Here is a 27784-nt window from a genome sequence, read left to right as displayed (position 1 = left end):
GGAGCCTAAGGGCCACTTGCAGCAAAAATCCACACTAGTCCAGCCTCCATTGTTGCGAAGTCCGTGAAGAAGAACGATGTGGTCACGGTGATGGCCGTGGTCGGAGTTAATGGCAGAAGGCCACGATCTAGGTTTTTCGATTTTGGTTTTGTTTAGTTTAGTTTTATTAATTCATGGTAAATTATTTACTTTATTTACCATGAAATATATTTTTCTATGTTTCTATCATTTCATGGTTAATTAATTGTTCATGAATGTCTGATGAAGAAAGGGATAATAATCCCATGATTTTTGGTGAAGTATCTATGTATGTGTATATCCCCAATTGTTGAGTCGATGGCTGGGTTGTATTTACGATTTCATGGTTTGTTTATGTATTTCATGATTTTCATGGTTTGTGTATTTTATTCATGATTTATTAAGCATGAATTATTCATGAATGAAATTGGTCGAATTATATTCACGTAAGTTTACCGATTTACAAAAATTCATGAAATTAAGAATTTGAAAAATTCACAAAATCAAAGAGAGAATAATTTAGAATATATTCGTTAAGGATTTGAAAATTTGAGAATTCAAAATTCTCACATTCCTATCCCATTAATGATCCCATAATTTTAGGAAGGAAATATATACATATATTTGAATATTTTATTAAAAGGATAAGATAGGCAATTCACCATCTGAAAGAATGAAAACATAACTGTTCAAAAAGTACAGGATGAATACTTACGCAGGATGAGATTTGAGGATGAATTTTTAAATCTCCCTTTGGTACTATCAATTTTGATATTTTTGATTCTACATTTGGAAATTAATTTTGTATAATCTCAGATTCTAAAAGATGTTATAACTTTTGAAATATCAACAACATTAGCAAGTATAAATAGTCTCTAGTGGAACATCGTTAAATACAAGTATCAAAAGTCAATATTAGAAGCTCAATATCTGCAAATACTTGGGATAGAGATTCGTAAATAGATTGAGAACCTTGTTGACATTATGAAATAAGTAATCGGCTGTGCAAGTGGAAGAGCCGCTGATATCCTATCTTGCTAGTGAAGAGGAACATCATGGGCACACAGAGCCCATCGCCGATGGCCCCGAGGAATCCGAGGCCCATTACCAACTTACCAAAGCCATCCGAATGCACGAAAATGGAACCAAATGAGCCAATATTGCTCCTCTTGTCCATCCCCATGCCTAAATTTTCCCTCAGTTTCTTCTCTGGAGGCTAAGTAGAGAGTAATATGCTCCAGTGGGACCCATACCTAACAAGGAAGCCCTTGCTCCACCACCTTACCTTTATCCAAAACAACAATCGTATCGCAGTTTTTTATTGTACTCAATCTGTGGGCCGCCACCACGCTAGTCCTCCCCACCTTCATCCGCTCAAGCGCGTCTTGTACCACTTTTGCCGATTGGCTATCCAGCGCACTCGTAGCCTCGTCTAGTAACAATATTGCTGAATTTTTCAGAATTGCACGGGCTATTGCAACACGCTGCTTTTGTCCACCGGATAGCTACAATCCCCTGTCCCCACACCACGTATCGTACCCGTCTTTCAAGCCAGCGATAAAATCGTGAGCGTTGGCTGCCTTCGCTGCCTCGATGACCTCAGATTCGTGGACCTTGTCAGATGCTCCGTACATGATGTTTTCTCTAATGGACCCCGCAAATAAAGTTGGCTCTTGTCTCACAAGTGCAATGTGCTTCCTTAGTGACCTCAGATGGTATGATCCTATATCGCGACCATCGATTTTCACAAGACCTTCAAGTGGGTCGTAGAATCGCTCGATCAATCCGATTGATTTCCCAGACCCACTTTGTCCAACCAATGCTGTTGAATTTCCTGCTTCAATTTGGATAGAAAAGCCGTTGAATACCATCACATTGGGCCTAGCCGGGTATGCAAACCGAACATCATGTAGCTCCACGTGGCCCATTATTTTGTCGGGCTGGTAGCCAGTTGGGTTGCCAGGCTCAATATCAGCATAACGATCCAATACAGTAAAAACTGACTTGACTGCATCATACCCTTTTGCCAGGTCATTAGTCATGGTTCCTGCATCAGCAATGGCCTGACCCGTGTTGAATAAGATCAGGACGGTTTCAAACATTGCTTTGGCCCCAATGTAGCCTTGGGAAACAAGCTTTGCCCCATACCAAATGTCTAAAGCCCAAATGAATGTTGTGAGGCATTGGGAGGTACCAAGACCAAGACCAGCGAACCATGACTGTCAGGTGTTTTTGCGTTGCAGGCCTTCTTGAGCTTTTTCGAGCATTTGGATGACTCGGGCTTGGGAAGAGAAGGTAGTGACGGTTCGGAGGTTGGAGACTGCTTCAGCAGCCAGCTTGCTGCTTTCGTCTTGGGCCTTGATGGCCTTCTTGGACATGCTCTTGAGAAGAACGCGCTTGGAATAGAAGCTGATGACGATAAGGGGTTGAACTGCTATCGCAACAACTGCAAGCCTCCATGCGATGACCAGGCCCATGGTGCAAGCTATGGTTACTGCCGAGAAGATTTGGATAAGGAGCGCTACCCTATCGCCCACCAGCGATCTCCGCTGCAACATTATGAAATGCCAAAGTGGAACTAGATTTAACAACACAAAACACTATCCATCGGTGTGCATGATTTTGGTGGTATGTTTCTGAGTTAATGTGAACATGTATGCTACATACAAAATATGAATAGGAGTGTTCTAGAAATTTGTCATATATAATGACGAGGCATTAAGTAGTTACTGCATTTAAACCAAACACCCCAAGTTACAACTCATAATTTCAACAATCCTAAACTACATAATTGTGAAGAGTCCATAGAGAAATTTTTATTCTATAATCCTTTTAAGAAGATATAACAATAGATATGCAATATTGTGGAACACCAAAGTGGAAGAAGATATAACAATAGACATGCAATCCACTTGTCTGCAGAATTTGGTGGTCTGCTATGTGTGAATGTGTGGTGCGATATACAAAATACAAATAGGAGTTCTGCACAGAATTTATACACAGAATGATGAGGTCTTAAACAGTCATATCATTAACCCAAAAACCCCAAGTTGTGACGAAAAATTTCAACAACGCCAAAACTGCATTGTTCTTGAAGAGTTTACCACGGAAATTTTTTGTTGGTAAAATCTGTTCAAGAAATTATTGTTTGTAAACTCAGAGAGCGTCACACACTACTTTCTTCAATGTCAGGTCACAACTGTTATTAGGTCAAATATACGAGGCTTGCAAACTTTGTATATTTAACAGATGCATGTGCTGTGATAAGCGATAACACCACTACACAACTAGAACAACATTTGGAGACTTTATCTACTCTGTCAAAAAACACTAGGTACACCAAAGGGGTCACTTTAAGTTAAACAATAAGACCCCAAAAAGATACTTTGGAATCTCACCCAAGTCAAACCACCATAAAGGAGATGATTTGCTTTATCGTCCACACTTTATTCCCCAGCAACCACGAAAATATCATAGTTAATCAGGATGCTAATTCTGAATCGTCGCTTGGTTAATTATCCTATACGCGTTGGATGTCCCCATCTATTTCTGAACTTTCTCCATTGATATTCCTAATTGAAACCTTTCACAATCAAAAGACAGGATGGCTACTAGTACCAAGGAAACATTTTTCTGTATTAGAGTCATACTAAGAAACAACTCATAGGCTGTCAGGTCAATAAACTTAAGTAAAGCCAAAAGAAAGCAAAAAAAAAAAAAACTCGCAAAATCTTTTACAGGATAATGTGGCTGTAACGTTCAATAATTGACTATTTGTGCAAAAATTGTGCCAATGTATTTGACTAATTGATTATGAGAGAGAGAGAGAGAGAGAGCATACCACATTAGCATCTTTAGCAAGACGAGAGCAAACAGCACCACTAGCATTCTCATCCCAATCAAACCACCCAACCTCAAATGTCAATATCTTCGACAACATCCTTTCTCTAATCCTCTTCGTCAAATGCTCCCCCATATAGGCAAAATTATGATGCTGGATTATATTAATCAACAACGAAAAAATTGCCAACCCAACAAAAAACAATGAATGAATCCTCATCCTATACTTGATCTCGTTATGATCGGGCAATAAGTACACCGAAATCAAAGAACCCAATGCAAACGCACAAACTGGTGGAGCTGCACCAGATAGAACCGCACCTATGCACCCCATTCTCACTTGCTTCCACTCGAGTAAATTCATTGCGAAAAGCCTACAGAATGAGGGTACTGGAAAAACTTGTTCAACATTAATCATAGAAGAATTGTTGAGTCTCTGACTTTGGGCAACTGAGTTATCTGAACTGTATCGACTCACGATTGGCAAGCTTCGACTACCATTGTTGTTCAAATCCATTTTTAGGTTATTTGACGATGTCGAAGCAGTATTTGACGAAATTTCTTTCTCTGTTATTCTCTGTTTGTTGGAGCCGGAATAGGGATGCATACAGGCCGTCTTTGACATGGATTAGTTCATCATGTGAGCCGGTTTGCACTACCTGCCATCAATTTTTCGTTACTCCACTATATCCTCTATTTCTTCCCCGCACCCACCCACCCCCCCCCCCACTCGTTTTTTCCTTGGTTTTGGTGCTTTCCCTTCGGTCACAGGCCTTGAGATTGGGGTTCGATTGAGGTGCTTTGGGGTTTGAGATTTTAGCGATGGATATGGGGTATTGACTGGGTTTCGATTGAGGGATTCGTTTGAGGGCTTGTGTGCTTCGATTGAGGGATTCGATTGCACTTTGAGGTGTTCGATTTAGGGGTTCGCGGTGGTGCACATTGTGGGGAAACCGCGAAGTGCTCATCTAGAGCACGACTGCTGGTGAGGGATGGGTAGTATCCATGATGGAGATTCAGGGTTAAAGACACTAGTATAGGGATCACTACCCTAATGGTGGTCTGTTCTACAAGTTTAATGAAACCCTAGATTTTGTTACAATTATATTGTAAGGGGAGGTTGAATCGAAACCCTAGTCCTCTTTCTCCTTTGTTTCCAAAACCTTTAAATTGCTTTCTAGTTTAATCAAATAAAATCCAAACCTTTTATCTTTTGCAGAATTAAATTAGAAATAAATTGAGAGTACCGTAACTTAGTTTTTTACTCCCTGTGAACGATCTCGGACTTAACCGCTATTCATCGAAATAATTGTTAATTCCCAGTTTTATAAATTTATTTTTGGTACAAAAACACAGACCATTTCCTCCCCAAGCTCTAATTCTAATTATTTTGTATTATTTTCCTGACACGAGGTTTCAGATTTAGATTTCTTTTGAACTTCATAGTTACCCGGCCATTTTGGATGAGGGCGATGACATTGGCATTTTGAATGGAGGAGAGGCGGTGGGCGATGACAATAGTGGTTCGGCCCATGACTACGTTATCAAGTGCTTCTTGGACTATCGCTCTGATTTTGAGTCCAATGCGCTTGTGGCTTCGTCCAATAGAAGAATGCGGGGTGCCTTGATTATGGCACGAGCAATTGCTATTCGTTGCTTTTGTCCCCCTGACATTTGCACCCCTCTCTCACCCACCTAGATGGAAGAACAATTATACTCTTATCAGTGACAGGATTTGAAACTGCGAAGTGCTCATCCGGAGCATGGATTTGAATATATACTCCACTGCTCCTATATGGGATCCTATTTCCCATCTTTTTCTGTCCCAAACATTCTCTTTGGCTATTTGCCAGAATATGTTATTGTAGCACTGGACAGAATGAGTGTGATTTTCGTCAAAACTTCACAAACAAATACAGTATAAAAGTGGTTTGATAAGTACAGAATGAGCCTGTTAGGTTTGGTCTATTCAATATGCTATATGAACATTAAAGAAAGGGAATACAACTATACTAGGTTCAGCCATTCAGTGTACCTCCAAGGAATTGAGGACTATTTTTGTGGAGATGGCTTCACTTGTAGGGACTGCATTTTGTGGGCCCTTCTTGGACCCCCAAGAGATCAGAAATGTACACATTTTAGATCTCGCTGAGAACATTAGTTATGCCAAAAATCATGTTGACCATGTATCCATAGATATGATTTTGAGATTCAGTTATCTTGGAGAAACCATGTTGACAGTTGGCACACTAGCTTAGAACCCATTTATCTCAACATAAATAGAAGCAAAGTCATAGCTATCGATACCCGATCGACAAGATATTTGGCATGACTCACGTTCTCAACAAATCTAGAACGTGAGTGGTTCCAATCATTTTGGAAGATCCAGAAAGGGCCTAAGAAGGGCTTCAACCTGGGGTGCAGGAGCCCCCCCACCCAGTCCAACAGATTTTTCTGATGTATAATTCACTTGCTTGTTGTAAACAGTTCTTAGTAAAAAAAAATAGGGATACAAAGGTTATCTAAAGAAGAAATCAGTGTTGCTCAGGAAGGCATACTCTATTCTATAATCCGGAACCAATCCCACTAACCATTGTAAACCTGAAACCCCTTCCTATTTTGCAAAAGCTTTCGTTTGTGAATAGAACCCAACCAAAGAGCCCCGGCCCCAACTCCAAATATGTCCTCCACATCAGGTTTCAAGAATCCCTCCTTGTCCAAATATGTGGCCAGCAGGGACTCAATAAACGTCTATTGTCGAATTCATCTTTCCTTTCCGATGAGTTGGTGTGGCATTATACATCAACATCGTTTCTGTCTTATTTTAACCTTGAGTTCCCCTCCATATCTCATCGCTCTATACATTTTTATGCTTACTTGTGGGTTCCATCCCAACACCAAAACATTAATCCAACCCACTCATTTTCGTAGGCTTGCAGTCTAATACATAAATTAAATTCGAAAAAAAAAAAAAAAGAAGCTTGATCAGACGTAAAAGGACACTTAAACGATATATACTTTATAGATAAGTGGACAGTGCATGTTTTAACTTTATTCACCATCAATTTTGATAAATGAAGTTTGATTTATTCACGTACTTTTTATGTCCGGACCCGGTCAAGCTGATTTTCCGAACAATTGTTTCACTCTACGGTATCTTCGATATGAACATTTCAAATCATCATTTAAAACTCGGGAAAGGTCTTACTAATGGGAGACAGAGGATGTCCTAAAAATGTTATACGTAGTTATATGATAAAATTCAACATAGGTAGTAAGAATCACGACGAACCAAGTTCTTTAGAATTTATACTCATTTTTAGTTCTGTAAATTTTGCTTGGTAGAAAAACCTAGATCACCAATTTTAAATTATGTGAACTCTACGAGCACAGAGTTTCCCAATGAAGAATTGAATAAAGAGATAGAGCCAAAGGACGAGTAGAAAACACAAACCTGCGTATCATACCCCTGAGGCAAGTGAGAAATGAAAGTATGAGCATTAGAAGCTTTAGCAGCACAAATAACCTCTTCCATATTAGCATCTTCCTTCCCAAAAAGTATATTTTCTTTAATACTAGTAGCAAAAAGTGCGGGCTCTTGACTCACATACCCCATCTGAGATCTCAACCACTTCAACTGGAGCTTATCAATGGCGACCCCATCGAGACAAATCTCTCCTGCCAGTGGGTCATAAAACCTCTGCAAAAGCGCCATCATGGTTGATTTCCCAGACCCACTTCCTCCGATTAATGCCACTGTTAAACTCGATGGAATTTTTAGGTTGAAGTTTTGGAAAATTGGAGTTTTAGGTCGTGATGGGTAGGCGAATTTGAGATTTTTGAATTGGACGTCTCCGAAAACAGAATGGAGAATTTGGCCGTCCATGTTGTCAGAATCGATTTTGGGTACTCGTTTTATTACTTCCATTATTCTCTCTCCTGCTGCCAATGCTTCTGAGAAGTCCTTCAGGTTGGATAAACTGGTACCCAGTGCTCTGATCAAGTAATGATATATGTGAGCTTTTAAAACATCTCAACAAAGACAAAGATACTCTTTAAGGATCTAAGCAAAACACAAAATGCAGTAATATGAACCTGGGCAAAAAGAGAAAGAATGTAAATAGGGTATAGATACTTACAGCCCACTGATAATCATGGTGGTCCCCACTGCGTAAACAGTGCCGCCGTGAGCTCAATGGTACATGACCAATCTGCTACCATAATAAGCAGTGAAAGACCAAATTATAAATACTATGCTATTGCTACTAATGGCTAACCCTTTTGCCAATCCTTGCCTTAGCCCCAGCTTGACAGTTCCTTGAAGGGCAGCAGAGTAATTTGCTATGGTCTTGCTCTCTCCAACAAAGGCGTAAACAGTCCTAATAGAAGAGATTGCTTGCTCTGCTACTGTCTCAGCCTTGTTGTATTCCACCCTCATTTTTCTGGCTATTCGCATTAGTGCACTTCCATACATCAAACCAGGGAATACAAGAAGTACCACAAAGGGGAACACCACAATTGCTAGCCTCCATAGAATAAAAAACGCCACTACATAGCCCCAAATGAATGTGGATAAGTTCATCAGGAACGCTGGGACCTGTATTGATATTGAAACCGATTAGACATCCCAATTGAAAAAAGACTTCTATACCAAAACTTGTCCAAGTGAAATTTCTTATTTTGTGAAGTGTGAACTAAAACAATAGGTGTTTTGATCTGAAATGAAACGTCAATAATTTGTACATAAAATATGCTGGGAAACACCAATGTAATTTGCATGAAAAAAATGAAAAAAAAAAACCTCAAAAAAAAATTCTCAAAGAAATTCATCCTTGCGAAATTCAGGCAAATTCTAACCTACAAGGCTGGATTTTTCTTTTGAAAATGTATTCATGTAAAATCATATGATGGGTGCGACTTCTTTTAAAAATGTAAAAAATCAACTCTTATATTATAATGTTTAGTGTAGAAATTTGCTAAAGGCTAAAGATAATTCAAACAAATTAAATCTCTAGGACTTGTACTTTTTGGAAACCGTCTTGTATAGTTTTGGTAAATTAATTTTCTACCAATCTTTTCCCTCATAACATCCTGAATTACAAGACTGTCACTAGAAACGCTTGTAATGACTTCCGTGGGGTTTGTGACATGCAAATCAAAGTAACCCTCTTGCCTTAGCACTGCCTTCAAATATCCTGATCTCATTCTTGATGCCTGTCTTTCTGCTGTTCTTGTCCAATAATAGCCCACTACAAAATATACCAAAAACAGGAAAAAATAAAAACCCGCAAGGCCCCCAGATTAATCTCCATTCGGGAAACACAAACGAAGACAAAAACAAAATAAAAAGTTCTTGTACTAAAACCCACCAAGGAAACAAGCCACCCATCTCCCAAGTGCCACGTAACACAGCATCTATGCATTCTGTAACTCAACAAACAAAACTCATTCATCACTATATATACGTAGCCTATCAGGGCTGTCCCTTAGCATAAGCCACTAGGAGGCTGCCTAGGAACCCACAGATTAGGCCTTAAAATAGGGACCCCATCAGAAAGAGGTAATAGTTAATGTATAAATTATATTTTCAAACACCTTAACAATGGATCAGCAGTAAGCGGTTGCATAATGTGTATAACGTTTTGTGTTCGATTTTCATACACAGAAACCGTCCGTTTTTTTTTGTTCCAACAATTAGGACCCCCATTTTCGAACAACTCTGTTCTTTGAATAGCATTCAAAAGTTTAAAGAATGCAGGTGATAGTCTCACGGTCTGGCGGTTAGCAGTTTTGTCTTTCTTGCAATTGGTTTCAAGTTCGAAGGGCAACGTACACTAATCTCCCCCGAATCTGTGGGGGAGATCCCCCCTCACGTTTAAGAAATTACAGTCACCTCCCATATGGTCTTGAGTTGGGTTATGATTCCCCCCCTCCGTTAGTTGAGTAACTGTGATTGATGATGACCACAGTTAAAATTCTAAAAATGGCAATATTAGCCCTCTTCTCCCTCTCAACACCACACCATCTCCTTCCACTCCCTTCACAGCCCAATCCTCCAAACACCCCCACAGACCCACAGACGTACCTCCCACTCCAACTCATATCATCACCTCAACCTCCCACCACTCCGAGCAAAAAAACCTCCCACCACCACCATCGTTGCTGATCCACAACCATCCTCAATCGATCACTGCCTGACACACCAAGTCCCCAACACCCTCTCACCACCACTGCCCATTCACACCATCTCAACCTCCTCCCTCCACCACTCTTATTTGTCTACCAACCCCGTTCCACCACCATCACCAATTCAGCCACCACATCCTCAGCTAAATCTCAACTCCTTGACCCATTTTCGATCTCCCAAATGAACAAAACCTGCCCCGATTTTAAATTTCCTAAACTAAAAAACCTTTATCCAATGGTATTGCGTATACTGTTAAGTCTGTTATGTATCTATAATATGTACAAACATATATACACACACCAAGCTTCTACTAAGGACTCCCTTAACTTGCTAACTTAAAATTTAGAGGTTTTTACCCCACACCCATAAATATAAAAATTTAAAAAGTTTTTTCCACTCAAGGGACTTACAGGGGCCAATGAAAATTTTGCAGATTAACCTAAAAGTTAGTATGATACGTGAGAATGTTTGAACTTTGAAGTTGTTCAGGGGCCGGATTCCCCCTTATACCAACCTAGGACCGCCCCTGGAAACGTAACAAACAGGCTTTGACAACCTGGGCAACCCGTTGGGATTGTTTCTAAAATTTGAGTGAAAGACTCGAGATGCTTTAATAACAATGTCAATCAAACACCAAATACCAGATACTCACCTCGGTGCCGTTTCAGATTGAGTAAAGCCAGAGGGAGAACACACAAACCCCCATTCCAATTTTCTTTCGCAGAGTGAGTAATTCTTCCTAGGAAGTTGAGGATGAGAGGCCATGAGTGTTCCTTCCCTAATCTGATTCATCGTTAGAGAGGGATCTTTGGGTGCGGGTGGTTGGTATTCTCGGCGGCGACGAGCCCAACGGTTGAACATCAGAGAGAGAGAGAGATGCAGGTAACTAGAGGGATGAAATAGGATAAAAAAAAAAAAAAACTAGAGGGATGAAATCGTGTTAAACCCAAACCTCAGGGAAGGATAACGTACGTAGCTTTCCCACGGATTCCGTTCTTTTAGACTTTACTTAAACTTAATTTAAATTTGAAATTTTTTGTCCTTATTTAAATTTTTTTGCATTTGTTAATTTTTTGCTAAATTTTTTTGGGGTATTAATTCGTCTTGATGAGAGAAATCACAAAAGTATTTTTTTTATTTTTATCCAAGTATTTTAAAAAATAACCACTTTTTGACGCAAAAATGACATTTTTGCGTCAAAAAGTGGTTATTTTTCAAAATACTTAGGTTTTACTTTTCTGATTCCTATCATCGAGACGAATTAATACCCAAAAAAATATGGTTCAAAACTAACAAATGCAAAAAAAAAAGAAAAAATTTTCAAATTTAAGTTAAATTTAAGTTAAGTCCAAAAGAATAGAGAACTCTAAGAAATTTGTGTACTCCTTTCGGCCATGTTTGTTGGTTCATTTACAACATTCGTGTAATATTTTAAATTATTTATATTTTTCAATTTATTATGAATTTCATGATTTTAAAAATTTTGCATAATAAAAGCTAACTGAGATCCATCAAATAATATTCATATTGCATATTTTTAGATATTCGTATTGAAAAGACATGTACAATTTTTTAAGATGTGTGAAATAGTGAAAGTGGACAAATAAAAACGGACAGAGGTAATATTTAATAAAAACTGTCCATTTTTTAAAGTCTAGCTATGAGTGAAATCCAGTGCACCAAATCAAAGCTTTCAGTGAGACCAAATTACTACTCCGTTCGTCCCATTTTGTTTGTATTTTTTGATACTCGTGTTAGTTTTTAATCACTTATATCTTCAATATGAATTTTAAAAAACATACAATATGAATCTTATTTGATAGTTCTCGATTTGGTATATAATACAAAGTTTTCAAAATTATGAAAAATATTATAGATTGAGACTTATAAGGGGCCGATTGGATGCAGCTTTGGGTGGGTGTATTGTGGAATACACCCGGTTTAGGGGTGATGGGACAGTTTTAGCTGGGTTTGGCAAGCCTATTTCCTCTTGTATTGTTCAGTCCCCCTTCTTCACAAATACACCTCAATCCGGTGTATGAGGTGCTAAATTATTGCCACCCCTTGAGCTCTCCATAATTTATCCGGCCTAATACACCTATTTTTTGACCAAAACACCCCTCCTCATCCCCCCTCCCCAACGGCTCTCTTGCTCTGTTTAACAGAGATGAAGAAGAAGACCGATCAAAAAAGAAAAGAGAAGAAGAAGAAGAAGAGGAGATCACCACCACACCTACACAAAAACACACACACAAACCATCAGAACCACCACAAACCGCCACCACCACAAACCCCCAATTTTGAATTTGAAACCCTAAATTTCAGAGAGATAAACAGTGAAAAGAAATAAGAAGAAAAAGATGAACATCAACAACAAATCAGAGAGACAGAGAGAGAGAGGGAGAGATGTTCACCATGATCGGAGAGTAGCAGCAGCTTTTTCTTCTTCTTCTTCTTCTTCTTCTCTCTCTCTCTCTCTCTCTCTCTCTCTGTGTGGAAATAAAAACAAAGAAGAGAAGATTAAGGAAAGAGGAAAAATGATTTGGTGCATTTCAACTTAACATTTGTACATTTTCATATTAAACAAACCACAAATTGAATTAAATATAATTGAAATTGAAATTGATTTTTTATTATTTATAAATATTAAATTAATTATTTTTATTTGTAAACTAAATTAGTATTCCTTAAATTGTGAAAAGTAATTAATTTTATTGAATTTTGTTATTATATAATGAATAATCTAATTTCATACTGCATAAATGCAAATGAGTCATTTGACAGCTTTTTACATTATACACTCTTCCTTATACCACAAATTTATCTTTCATCCAAATCAAATATTATTTTATCCCCCCTCCATAAATGTTACATCAATGTGAGTCATCCCTTCTTAACTAATACCCTTTACTATTTTATCCCCCCTTTATAAATAATATACCCAAAACTTATACGCCATCCAATCGGGCCCTAAGTGTTTAAAGAACGATACGAATAACGAAAATGGACAAACAAAATGAGATGGAAGGAGTATCAAATTTCGGCTTTTATAAAAAAGCCTACTTGCCCATGGCAACGACAGGGTTGGCATGAGATGGCGGGGCGGTAGGCAAAAGAAAAATGTTATGATCCATGAAATAGAACATGAAAGGGCAATTATATAATACAAAGTTCTTAGTTTCGTCTTTAGGAGAATATTTCGTTTTACAGATAGGGTTTTCTTTTAGAGACAATGTTGCTTCACAATGATATCCGTGTCAACAATGCTATTATCCTACACGGTGTTTTTGGTGAGGCAACTTGTAATAGCTTGTTAGATCTGTAGTTTTTAAAAATTTATTGGTGCGTTCATACTTGGTTGGAGTCCTTCTGATCGTCTGGGTATTTGTTGTCTTTTATCTTTGGCTAACACTTTATCTCTTTTGAGACTGTTGATTTTAGATGAATATATAATATATTGCGAGTGCCGCTATTTGCGTCTGGCTCGAAATGAAAAAACAACGGTTTTATTTATACAATCTTCTCCATTTTGTTAAGGGGAAAAAAAACTTTGGGATAGGGAGATATGGATTCAGTGTGTGTGAGAGAGGGAGATAGTACCTTGTCGAGGTTATGAGTGAAGTTACCCGCGGGGATAGCAAGAGAGCTGCCCATATCATTCATAATCTTGCTAGTCCAGAGGAACGTCAAGGGCGGACAAAGCCCTTCGCAGACGGCCCCGAGGAATCCGAGTCCCATTAGCAACTTATCTAAGCCATCCGAATGCATGAAAATGGAACCGAATGAGCCAATAATGCTCTTCTTTTTCATCCCCAAGCCTCTCTCTCTCTCTCTCTCTCTCTCTCTCTCTCTCTCTCACACAGCTGCCACTTGATTAGTGAGGAGACAGAGAGAGATGTCTACATCGTGAACATGTTACAAGGTAGGATCAAGGTTTGACTCACCTCGATGGGGAAATATTTCTTATTGAAATAAGGTCGTACATAATGTCTCATAAACTAAAATGTTTCTTTGAGCTTCTCCTGGATCGATAAAAAATTTGTCCAATCGTTGGTACAAATCTTTCAACATATTAAAAAACAAACGGTTCGTCTAATATCAACCTACTGGGCGGATGGTTGGAAGACGGTAAAATAAGGGACTTAAATGGACTGCACAACACGTGTCTATGCTCTGACATCTTTTATGCCAACTTTAAAAATCTCAGACTAACTTTTGCTTTTTGTACTGTCATATCTTGTAGAATTTCCATTTTAGCCTTCATTCCTTACCCGTCCCTAACAGTAATGCTACACACAGCATTTGTGCACAGATTTGTTATGGGGCCCACTACGTGTCTCATACAAATAATTCGAGCCATTTATTAAATGTAAAATATTTTTTCAAGGGCCTCCGCGAAAAATCAGCTCAATCCGATACTTATAAGTGCTTGATTTAATCATCTAAATTTTCATTATCCTGAAATTCGAATGAAAAGTTAAATGATTGAATCGAGCATCTGTAAGTATCGAATTGAGTTGATTTTTTGCGGAAGCCCTTGAAAAAATATTTTACATTTAATGAACGGCTCGGATTACTTGTGTGGGACCCATAGTGGGCCCCACAATAAATCTGTGCACCAATGCTGTGTGTGTAGCATTACTGCGTCCCTAACCAATTCCCTCTCTCTCATACAAGAACCCAGCTCCACTCTGAAGGCGCTTCCCCAATTTTCTCCTCACAAACCAATACTATTTTGAGAACTCTAACAAAATTGATTCCCAAATTTATCAAGTGCTTGCCGCCCCAATTCTAATGTACTTGGTTTAGCACCGAATCGTGCCTAACAGTTGATTAATGCATCTCTCTTCTCTGTGTACCACTTCCCATATTAATTTTGACTACGGCATAAATGGAAGAACAAGAAGGCCATAGCCAAAGAATTGCACAAATCAATACAAGCCAATCACCAACCCAATCAAAGTGACATCTATCCTTCCGCTGTATCGGTAACCAAAAAAAAAATATATATAGAAATCGTATCTAGATCTATAAAAGAAGAAAACCTTGAGTAATCTATGGAAGGAAAAAAAAACACAGGGGAGTAAAACCCATGTTTGTTGTCGATAAAAAAAAAGGACCCATGTCTGTTGAGCTATGCGAGAAAGAGTACAGGCAAGAGTGAGAGAGCCATATTCCCCCCTGTTTCACACATCCAACTGGGCTATCAAACCCATAAATTGCAGAATTCAATAAAAAATAAGGTGAAAGTGTAGTGCTATTTTTTTAGATGATGCATACACGATGGGAAAAATTGAAAATCGCAAAAGAAAAAGTAAATGGAGAGATGCCGGAAAAAGCCCCTGCCAGATTTTAGGAACAACTTGGCTATTGGGGATCGTCAATGGAGGAGAGAGAGAGAGTAGTTTTTTTTTTTTTTGATCCGCAGAGAGTAGTTGGGTGAGTCAACATTATTAAGTCGGGGGCTATATTTGTCATTTCGTTCACAACTTCAACAATTTTCAAATGAATCTGTCAGTGCATTGAAGAAGCCGTGACTAACGCGCGCGTGATAATCACTATGGTCCGCCCTTTGGGCTGACAGTAGCTTTTCCCAAAAACAAATCAATTGGGCGCATTATTATATATACATGGTCTGGATGCTTAGTTGGTACGTACTAGATGACAATGCAAATGCACTGGACAAATTAAGAGTTGTTAATACATAAAATCCCTTTTCTTAATCTTGGGTCCGATCCCTAACATCCATAATTTCAATAATGGATTGGTCATCATATGATTTGGGAAGATATGGCAAGACTGACGGTGAGAATATTAAAGGTGCAAACGAGATTTGCGTGCATGTGTTCCTTAATTTTTTACACTTGACAAAGAAAAAGAAAAAAAATGCAATAAGTTTGGCTCCGTTCCAATCCTAGGGGAATTGGAGGATCCTGAAGTCCTATTAATAACACGACTCATGACCACTATAAAATCAACGGCCAAGATCATTAATGGCAAAACATCGATTAATTTCACTTCCCCTTCATTACTCCAAACACCATCGAACAACGGCCCTTCTCTCTATTCCAACCCTCCCACTGGCGGCTTCACATTGAGATGTGGATGGTCACATGAACACCCCCCAAATTTTTTTTTGTTCATAATACATGTTGAAATTTTAGGCTAGCCTTTTTTTTGAACACCCAATTCAAATATGAATGAACACCCAATCGAAAAAAATTTGAACACCTGGCCCAAAAACTCAACCCACAAAATCAATCCAATTTAAATAGCCAAATTATGTTATTCTATATTTGAACACTCAACTCAATATACTATGAACACCCATCAATCTAGATAATTCGTAGTTGAACACCTAATACATTAACTCATTAAAAGAAATTTAAAAAAGACCCTTCATAATGATTGTAGACTTGTTTTTTGTTTGATATAATTTTGATACTTGCATGCATGTATTTGCCTACCGGACGTTGTAATAAGCAAATCGTAAAAATCTATGTACCCTAGGTTACAGGCACACCTAGGAACCCGAAATCTTTAAATAGTGAAGATACATATCCAATGGTAAAGGGAGTTCAGTAGAGGTGAAAATAAAAAGGTGTAGTGGAGAAGAATGTTGTGGCACCATGTATGTAGCGATGCCCTATAAACACTAAATGATAAATTGCACACAAGTAGGTCTCCATTGAACTTTCGCTTTTGAACAATCATGTGTTTATGGAATTACAATTACCATCTCATCACAAAATGCAAGCCGAGCAACACTCCTTTCCTCCTCCTCCGTTCTTTCTCTTCGTAGGCTGCGTTCTTATGAACTCAACTTAAACTTAATTTAAATCTTAGAATTTTGTTCTTATTTGAATTTTTTTCGTATTTGTTAGTTTTGCGCCAAACTTTTGTCAGCTATTGATTCGTCGCGATGAGACGAATCGAAAAAATAAAATTTCTTTACTTTTACCCAAGTATTTTGAGAAATAATAATTTTTTAACCCAAAAAGTCACTTTCAGCACTAAAAAGTGTATTTCTCAAAATATTGAAAATATGTGCGGAAATTATAAATTTGTCTAGAACATAGTCAATTTTTTAGATATGAAAATATGTGCAGAAATTATCAACTCCCCTCAGATTACTTTGAAATGATTGGTTTAGATATGAAAATTTAATTATTTTACTTTTGAAAATATGTGCGGAAATTATAAATTTGTCTAAAACACAGTCAAAATTTTTTTTTTTTTTTCCTGTGGCTACTTTTAACATAATCTGATAGTTAAACGCTTTCTTAACAGAGAAAATCAAATTAGGTATGTTACATTCCGGAAAAGGGACTAGACAAAAAATTCCAAAACAAAGTTGCATGCATGTGTTAGGTTGTGCAAAGATGCTACATGTACAACGGTTGTGCAAAACATCAAACACAACCAATCTCCATCCGTCCATTGTTGTAATAAATGGTCAAGATTCGTTCAAACTTTCCTTGGAAATGATACTCACACAACCGTTGTGTGTGTTGTATAACCAATTTTGACCGTTCAGATGTGTTTGGACGCTCTAGATTTTAAAAAAACTCTTCAAAAGAAAAGTTTAACTCTTCCAAAGAAAAATTTGAACGAATCTTGACCATTTATTACAACAATGAACGGATGGAGATTGGTTGTGTTTAATGTTTTGCACAACCGTTGTGCATGTAGCATCTTTGTTTGCCTAATTATATAAATTTGCGGCTACGACTTGAAAACATTACTACTTTCTGTTTCGAGTTAAAAAGGCAACTTATAGAGTGGTTTAAAAGTTGATTTTAAAAGGTGGGTATCACTTTTGATATTTTTGAATCTTGATTTGGAAATTAATTTTGTAAAGTCTCAGATTCTAAAAGACACCGATGTTATAACTTTTGAATATCAACATCAGTAAGTATAAAAAGTCTCTAGTGGAATATCAACAAATACAAGTATCAAAAGTCAATATTAAAAGCTCAAAATCTCCAAATACTTGGGATAGAGATTCGTGAATAGATTGAGAACCTTGTTGACGTTATGAAACAAGTTATCGGCTGTGCAAGTGGAAGAGCCGCTGACATCGTTCATAATCTTGCCAGTGAAGAGGAACATCATGGGCACACAAAACCCATCGCCGATGGCCCTGAGGAATCCGAGGCCCATTACCAACTTATCAAAGCCATCGGAATGCATGAAAATGAAACCAAATGAGCCAATACTGCTGTTCTTGTTCATCCCCATGCCTAATTTTTCCCTCAAATCCCCACTTAGAATCCGGTGCACCCCGTGTAATGCACGTGTAAGGCGGCACACAACCGTCGATCTCATCAATCAACAGTTCAGATTAAAAATAATCTTTTACCGGTCAAAAATTAAAAACACATCGTAATCGTTGATTGACGAGATCAACAGTCCGTGTTTCGCACTACACCGGGGTGCATTACAGTACCTCTGGTTCCGCTAAGCAGAGAGTAATATGCTCCGGTGGGACCCATACCTAACAAGGAAGAGTGGGTCCCTTGCTCCACCACCTTACCTTTATCCAAAACAACAATCGTATCGCAGTTTTTTATTGTACTCAATCTGTGGGCGACCACCACGCTAGTCCTCCCCACCATCATCTGCTCAAGCGCGTCCTGTACCACTTTCTCCGATTGGCTATCCAACGCACTCGTCGCCTCATCTAGTAACAATATAGCTGAATTTTTCAGAATTGCACGGGCTATTGCAACACGCTGCTTTTGTCCACCGGATAGCTGCAATCCCCGGTCCCTACACCACGTATCGTACCCGTCTTTTAAGCCAGCGATAAAATCGTGAGCATTGGCTGCCTTCGCTGCCTCGATGACCTCAGATTCGTTGACCTTATCAGATGCTCCGTACATCATGTTTTCTTTAATGGACCCCGCAAATAAAGTTGGCTCTTGACTCACAAGTGCAATGTGCTTCCTTAGTGACCTTAGATGGTATGATCTTATATCGCGACCATCGATTTTCACAAGACCTTCAAGTGGGTCGTAGAATCGCTCGATCAATCCGATGATGGTTGATTTCCCAGACCCACTTTGTCCAACCAATGCTGTTGAATTTCCCGCTTCAATTTGGATAGAAAAGCCGTTGAATACCATCACATTGGGCCTAGCCGGGTATGCAAATCGAACATCGTGTAGCTCCACGTGGCCCGTTATTTTGTTGGGCTGGTAGCCAGTTGGGTTGTCAGGCTCAATATCAGCATAACGATCCAATACAGTAAAAACCGACCTGACTGCATCATACCCTTTTGCAAGGTCATTAGTCATGGTTCCTGCATCAGCAATGACCCGACCTGTGCTGAATAAGATCAGGACAGTTTCAAACATTGCTTTGGCCCCAACGTAGCCTTCGGAAACAAGCCTTGCTCCATACCAAAAGTCGAAAGCCCAAGTGAATGTTGTGAGGCATTGGGAGGTACCAAGCCCAAGACCAGCAAACCATGACTGTCGGGTGTTTTCGCGTTGTGGACCTTCTTGAGCTTTTTCGAGCATTTGGAGGACTCGGGCTTGGGAAGAGAAGGCAGTGACGGTTCGGAGGTTGGAGACTGCTTAAGAAGCCAGCTTGCTGCTTTCGTCTTGGGCCTTGATGGCCTTCTTGGACATGCTCTTGAGAAGAACACGCTTGGAATAGAAGCTGATGACGATAAGGGGTTGAACTGCTATCACAACAACTGCAAGCCTCCATGCGATGACCAGGCCCATGGTGCAAGCTATGGTTACTGCCGAGAAGGTTTGGATAAGGAGCGCTACCCTATCGCCCACCAGAGATCTCAGCTGCAACATTGTGAAACACCAAAGTGGAACTAGATTAAACAACACAAAACGCTATCCATCGCTGTGCATGAGTTTCTGAGCTAATGTGAATGTGTCATGCTACATACAAAACATGAATAGGAGCATTCTAGAAATTTGTGATATATAATGATGGGCATTAAGTAGTTACTGCATTTAAACCAAACACCCCAAGTTGCGACTCATAATTTCAACAATCCTAATTTCCGGAACTACATAATTGTAAAGAGTTTTCCGTAGAGAAATTTTATTGTATAATCCTTTTAAGAAGGGTTTGGATAAGTAGTGCTACTCTATCGCCCACTAGAGATAGATCGCCTGCAATATCGTGGAACACCAAAGTGGAATTAGATTTAGCAATAGATATGCAATCCACAGGTGTGCAGGATTTGGTGGTCTCGATGTGTGAATGTGTGATGCGATATAGGAGTACAAAATACAAATAGGAGTTCTGCACAGAATTCTTATACAGAATGAGGTCTTAAACAGTTACATCATTTAAACCCAAAAAGATACTTGGAATCTCACCCAAGTCAAACCACCATCAAGGAGATGATTGGCTTTATCTGCTACACTTTATTCCCCAACAACCACCAAAATATCATAGTTAATCAAGATGCTAATTCTGAATTGTCACTTGGTTAATTATCCAATACGTGTTGGATGGTCTGAACTTTCTCTATTGATATTCCCAATTGAAACTTTTCACAATCATACTAGTACCAAGTAAACGTGTTTCTGTAATAGAGTCATACTAAGAAACAACTCATAGGCTGTCAGGTCAATAAACTAAAGTAAAGCCACAAGAAAGCAAAAAAAAAAAAAAAACGCAAAATCTTGTTACATGATAACGTGGCTGTAACAGATTTGACAAATTGATTATGAGAGAGAGAGAGAGCACACCACATTAGCATCTTTAGCAAGACGAGAACAAACAGCACCACTAGCATTCTCATCTCGATCAAACCACCCAACCTCAAATGTCAATATCTTGGACAACATCCTTTCTCTAATCCTCTTTGTCAAATGCTCCCCCATATAGGCAAAATTATAATGCTGGATTATATTAATCGACAACGAAAAAATTGCCAACCCAACAAAAAACAAAGAATGAATCCTTGTCTTATACTTGATCTCATTATGATCGGGCAAGAAATACACCGAAATCATCGATCCCAATGCAAACGAATAAACTGGTTGAACTGCACCAGATAGAACCGCACCTATGCACCCCATTATCACTTGCTTCCACTCAGGTAAATTCATTGCGAAAAGCCTTCGGGATGAGGGTACTGGAAAAACTTGTTCTACATTAGCCATAGAAGAATGGTCGAGTCTCTGACTTTGGGCAACTGAGTTATCTGAACTGGATCGACTCATAATTGATAAGCTTCGACTACCAATGTTGTTCAAATCCATTTTTAGGTTATTTGGCAACGTCGAAGTGCTATTTGATGAAATTTCTTCTCTGTTCTTCTCTGTTTGTTGGAGCTGGAAAAGGGATGCATACAGGCCATCTTTGTTGTGGATTAGTTCATCATGTGAGCCAGTTTGCACTACCTGCTAGCAATTTTTCGTTAGTCCACTGTATCCTCAATTTGTTCCCTCCTATGTAGCACGGGCACGAATACGGATACGGACACAGACACGGACACGGGACACGGCAATTCTAAAAAAATGGGGACACGGGCACGGCGGGGGACACGCCACGTGTATAAATAAATAATAAATAAATATATGTACATATATATATATAAAATTATGAACCATTGTATATGAATAATTTCACAAATTGTATAAAAAAATTTCAAAGGAAAAATTACAGTTTAACCCAAATGTTTTGAATAATTTGACATTAACCCCCAAAAATTTTAAAAATGTTACATTTTGACCCCCAGCTATGTCCCTGCGGTGTCCCCAGCCGTGTCCCCGCCGTGTCCCCTATCAAAAAATAATAAAAATTATTGGACACGCCATGTGGCGTGTCCAATACGTGTCCCCGCGTGTCCCCGTGTCCAATACGTGGACACGGCGCCCTTTTGGAGTATCGGTGCTACATAGGTTCCCTCCCTCTCTCCAATTGTTTTCCTCAGAAAGGGGCGGTGCCTTCCCCTTGGTTTTGGTGCTTTCGTTGCAATTATACTACAAGGGGAGGTTGAATCTAAACCCCAGTCCTCTTTATCTTTTGTTTCCAAAACCTTTAAATTGCTTTCTAGTTTAATCAAATAAAATCCAAACTTTTATCTTTTGCAGAATTAAATTAGAAATAAATTGAGAGTACCGTAACTTAGTTTTTTACTCGCTGTGAACGATCTTGGACATAATCGCTATTCTTCGGAATAATTGTTAGTTCCCAGTTTTAGATTTCTTTTGAACTTCATAGTTACCTGGCCATTTTGGATGAGGGCGATGACATTGGCATTTTGAATGGAGGAGAGGCGGTGGGCGATGATGATAGTGGTTCGGCCCACGACTACGTTATCAAGTGCTTCTTGGACTATTCGCTCTGATTTTGAGTCCAATGCGCTTGTGGCTTCGTCCAATAGAAGAATGCGCGTTGCCTTGATTATGGCACGAGCAATTGCTATTCGTTGCTTTTGTCCCCCTGACATTTGCACCCCTCTCTCACCCACCTAGATGGAAGAACAAATTATACTCTTATCAGTGATAACAAATTGTGTATGAGCACTGTAGACAAATTATTTGATGATATTGTTGATATCGATTGGTGTAGCTTTCCATAATTTGGGGATTTCCAATAAACACTCCGTGGAAAAATCTCATGGTCCAAAGACTAAAGAAAACGATATTCACCTAGTAATCTTGATATACACAACCTATGTAAGGCTACAAGACTGATGCAAATATGTCATTGATTTGTCTTATCTCAAGTTTTAAATTCAAAGTGATGAATAAAAAGAGGCCACACATTTGGTATGAATCATATATGAAGAAAAATGGTGTTTTCCAGAATTAAATCATTGAAAATGAAAACTACATTTTCTAGGTAAATCATTATAACAATTTGTGTTGTTTAACTGAGAACAAACACAACCCCTACACACACCTAGGAGCACCCATCTTTTGTTTAGAAGAACAAACGCATTGATTTGAATACATACTCCACTACTCGTACATGGGATCCTATGTCCCATCTTTTTCTGTCCAGAACATTCTCTTTGGCTATTTGCCAGAATATGTAACTGTAGCACTGGACAGAATGAGTGTGATTGGTGTCAAAACTTCACAAACAAAAACTTATAAAAGTGGTTTGATAAGTACAGAATGAGTCTGTTAGGTTTAGTCTATACGATAACATTAAAATAAGGGAGTATTAGGTTCAGTGTACCTCCAAGGAATTAAGGAGTATTTTTGTGGAGATAGCTTCACTTGTAGGGACTGCACCCTCTGGTTGAAGCATTTTGTGGGCCCTTCTCGGACCCCCAAGAGATCAGAATTGTACACTTTTTAGATTTCGCTGAGAACATTAGTTATGCCAAAAATCATGTTGACCATGTATCGATAAATATGATTTCGATATTCAGTTATCTTGGAGAAACCATGTTGACAGTTGGCACACTAGCGTAGAAGTTAGAACCCATTTACCTCAAGATAAAAGAAGCGAAATCATATCTATCGATACCCCATTGACACGATATGTGGCATGACTCATGTTCTCGACAGATATAAAACATGAATGGTTCCAATCATTTTGGAAGATCCGGAAAGGGCCTACAAAAGGCTTCAACCTGAGGGTGCAGTCCCAAAGGGGACTGCAGAGGGACGGCAGAGAAGTCATTTCCAATCTTTTTAGGAATATTGCTTAATGACAATACAAAACAAAGAGGGTACAAGACAGGATGCCCCCTTCAGTCCAAAAGATTTTTCTGATGCATAATTCACTTGCTTGTTGTAAACAGTTCATTGTAAAACAAATAGGGATACAAAGGTTATCTAAAGAAGACAATCAGTGTTGCTCAGGAAGGCATACTCTGTTCTTTTATTTTTATATATTATCCGGAAGGACCGGAACTAATCCCACTGATCATCGTAAGCCTGAAACCCCTTCCAAAACTATTTTGCACAAGCTTTCACTTGTGAATAGAACCCAACCAAAGAGCCCCGGCCCCAACTTCAAATATGTCCTCCACACCCAGTTCAAGAATCCCTCCTTGTCTGAATATGCAGCCAGCAATGACTCAATAAACATCTATTGTCGAATTCGTTTTACATTTCCGACGAGTTGGTATGACATTTTACATCAACATCGTTTTTGTCTTCTTTTAACCTTGAGTTCCCTCCATATCTCATCTCTCTATACATTTTCATACTTGTGGGTTCCCTCCCAACTCCAAAACATTAGTCCAACCCGTTCATTTCATAAGGCTTGCAGTCTAATACAAGCATTAATTTTCAGAAAAAAAGAAGAAGCTTGATCGGACATAAAAGGACACATGAACGAGATATACTTTATAGATAAATGGGCTGCGTATGTTATAACTTTATTTACCATCAATTTCAATAAACGAAGTTTGATTTATTCTCGTACTTTTTGATTTCCGGACCAGGTCGAGCTGATTTTCAGAACAATTGTTCCACTCTATAGTATCTTCAATATGAACATTTCGAATCATCATTTAAAACTCAAGACAGGTCTTACTAATGGGATACAGAGGATATAAAAATATTATACGTAGTTATATGATAAAATTCAACATAGGTAGTAAGAATCACGACGAACCAAGTTCTTTAGAATCAGTGCACTCATTTTTAAATAATGTGAACTCTAGGAGAACAGAGTTTCCCAATGAAAAATTGAATAAAGATAGAGCAAAAGGAGAGCCAAAGGATGAGTAGAGAACACAAACCTGGGTATCATAACCCTGAGGCAAGTGAGAAATGAAAGTATGAGCATTAGAAGCTTTAGCAGCACCAATAACCTCTTCCGTATTAGCATCTTCCTTCCCAAAAAGTATGTTCTCTTTAATACTAGCAGCAAAAAGTGCAGGCTCTTGACTCACAAACCCCATCTGAGATCTCAACCACTTCAACTGGAGCTTATCAATGGCGACCCCATCGAGACAAATCTCTCCTGCCAGTGGGTCATAAAACCGCTGTAGAAGTGCGATCACGGTCGATTTCCCAGACCCACTTCCTCCGACTAATGCCAATGTTAAACTCGATGGAATTTTTAGGTTGAAGTTTTGGAAAATTGGCGTTTCAGGTCGTGATGGGTAGGCGAATTTGACATTTTTGAATTCGATGTCTCCGAAAACAGAAGGGAGAATTTGGCCGTCCATGTTGTCGGAATCGATTTTGGGTACTCGTTTTATTACTTCCATTATTCTCTCTCCTGCTGCCAATGCTTCTGAGAAGTCCTTCAGGTTGGATAAACTGGAACCCAGTGCTCTGATCAAGTAATGATATATGTGAGCTTTTAAAAGATTTCAACATAACAAAGATACCCATTAAGGATCTAAGCCAAGCGCAAAACCCAGTAACATGAACCTAGGCAGAAAGAGAAGGATCCGGCTTCTTTGAGTGCAGGGAAGTGTGTACAGTTTAATCTGGACCGCTCATATTGACAAGTAATGGTTCAGATCTGTTGAATATTCTCATCGGTAAAGTTTATTCTTACCGGTACGAATTTCAAAACAAATCTGGACCATTGAAAACGCTAACTGACGGTTGCAATCACTTTGATTGCACCTTTGCAGTCCAAAGCCATATCCAAAAGAGAAAGAATGTAAAGAGGGTATAGATACTTACAGCCCACTGATGATCATGGTGTTCCCCACCACATAAACAGTGCCGCCGTGAGCTCCATGGTACATGACCAATCTACTACCATAATAAGCTGTGAAGGACCAAATTGCAAATACTATGCTATTGGTACCAATGGCTAACCCTTTTGCCAATCCTTGCCTTAGCCCCAGCTTGACAGTCCCTTGAAGGGCAGCAGAGTAATTTGCTATGGTCTTGCTCTCTCCAACAAAGGCGTAAACAGTTCTAATAGAAGAGATTGCTTGCTCTGCTACTGTCCCAGCCTTGTTGTATTCCACCCTCATTTTTCTGGCTATTCCCATTAGTGCACTTCCATACATCAAACCAGGGATTACAAGAAGTACCACAAAGGGGAACGCCACAATTGCTAGCCTCCATAGGATAAAAAAAGCCACTATGTAGCCCCAAATGAATGTGGATAAGTTCATCAGGAATACTGGGACCTGTATTGATATTGAAACCAATTAGACATCCCAATTCAAAAAAGACTTCTATACCAAACTTGTCCAAATGAAATTTCTTGATTGTGAAGTGTGAAGTAAAACGATGGGTGTTTTAATCTGAAATGAAGCGACAATAATTTGTACAGAAAATATGCTGGGAAAAAACAATGTAATTTGCATGAAAACAAATGAAAAATAACCTCGAAAAAAAACTCTCAAAGAAACTCATCGTCTCATCCTTGTGAAATTCAGGCATATTCGAACCTACAAGGCTGGATTTTTCTTTTCAAAACGTATTCTTGTAAAAAACATATGATGGGTGCTACTTCTTTTAAGAAATTAAAAAAATCAACTCTTAAGCATATTTTTATGCTTAGTATATTTTTTTTAAAACTTTGGTAACAATATACTTTCTTGATTTGTCTCCAGCAGATATAAAAAAACAAAAACCAAAACTTCGCTAACGGCTAAAGAAAATTCAAATAAATTAAATCTCTATGACTGGTACTTTTTGGAAACCCGTCTTGAGCAGTTTTGATAAATTAATTTTCTACCAACCTTTTCGCTAATAATATCTTGAATTACAAGACTGTCACTAGAGACGCTGGTTATGACTTCCGCGGGGTTTGTGACATGCAAATCAAAGTAACCCACTTCTTGCCTTAGCACTGCCTTCAAATATCTTGATCTTATTCTTGATGCCTGTCTTTGCGCTGTTCTTGTCCAACAATAGCCCACTACAAAATATACCAAAAAACAAGAAAAAAATAAACACCCGCAAGGCCCCAGATGAATCCCCATTCGGGAAACACAATGGAAAATGAAGACAAAAACAAAATAAAATGTTCTTGCACTAAAACCCACCAAGGAAACAAGCTATCCATCTCCCAAGCGCCACGTAACACAGCATCTTTGCATTCTGTCACTCAACAAACAAAACTCATTCATCACTATATACGTAGAAGAAAAGTCCATATACAGGGCCGTCCCTTAGCATAAGCCACTAGGAGGCCACCAAGGAACCTACAGATTAGGCCTTAAAATAGGGCCCCGCCTGAAAGAGGTAATAATTATCGTATGCTTTATATTTTCAAACACCTTAACAATGGATCAGCATTAAGCGGTTGCATAATGTATATAACATTTTGGATACGATTTTCATACACAGTAATCGTCCGTTCTTTTTCATTCCAACAATTAGGACCCGCATTTTTCGAACGACTCTGTACTTTGAATAGCATTCAAAAGTTCAAAGAATGTAGTTGATAGTCTTGTGGTCTAGCGGTTAGTGGTTTGTCTTTCTTGCAATTGGTTTCAAGTTCGAAGGGCAACGTACACTAATCTCCCCTGAATCTGTGGGGGAGATTCCCCCTCACGTTTAAGAAATTACAGTCACCTCCCTTATGGTCTTGAGTTGGGTTATGATTCCCCCACCATTGAGCAACTGCGGTTGATGATGTACGCAGTTAAAATTCTTAAAATGCCGATATTAGCCCTCTTCTCCCTCTCAACACCACACCATCTCCTTCCACTCCCTTCACAGCCCAATCCTCCAAACACCCCCACAGACCCACCGACGTACCTCCCACTCCAACTCATATCATCACCTCTACCTCCCACCACCACCATCTTTGCCGGACACACCAAGTTCCCAACACCCTCTCACCACCACTGCCCATTCACACCAT

The 27784-nt window shown here is 38.9% G+C and overlaps 2 pseudogenes; both read right to left on the bottom strand.

Annotated features, from left to right (window-relative positions):
- Positions 1-818: 818 nt before the first annotated feature.
- LOC131298947 (ABC transporter B family member 15-like) lies at positions 819-10949 on the bottom strand (annotated as a pseudogene).
- Positions 10950-17913: 6964 nt separating this feature from the next.
- LOC131298942 (ABC transporter B family member 15-like) lies at positions 17914-27532 on the bottom strand (annotated as a pseudogene).
- Between the last annotated feature and the right edge of the window lie 252 nt (positions 27533-27784).

This window comes from Rhododendron vialii, chromosome 8a, assembly GCF_030253575.1.
Source record: "Rhododendron vialii isolate Sample 1 chromosome 8a, ASM3025357v1".
In the NCBI taxonomy this organism is placed as follows: Eukaryota; Viridiplantae; Streptophyta; class Magnoliopsida; order Ericales; family Ericaceae; genus Rhododendron; species Rhododendron vialii.
This window is presented reverse-complemented; position numbering and strand designations above follow the sequence as displayed.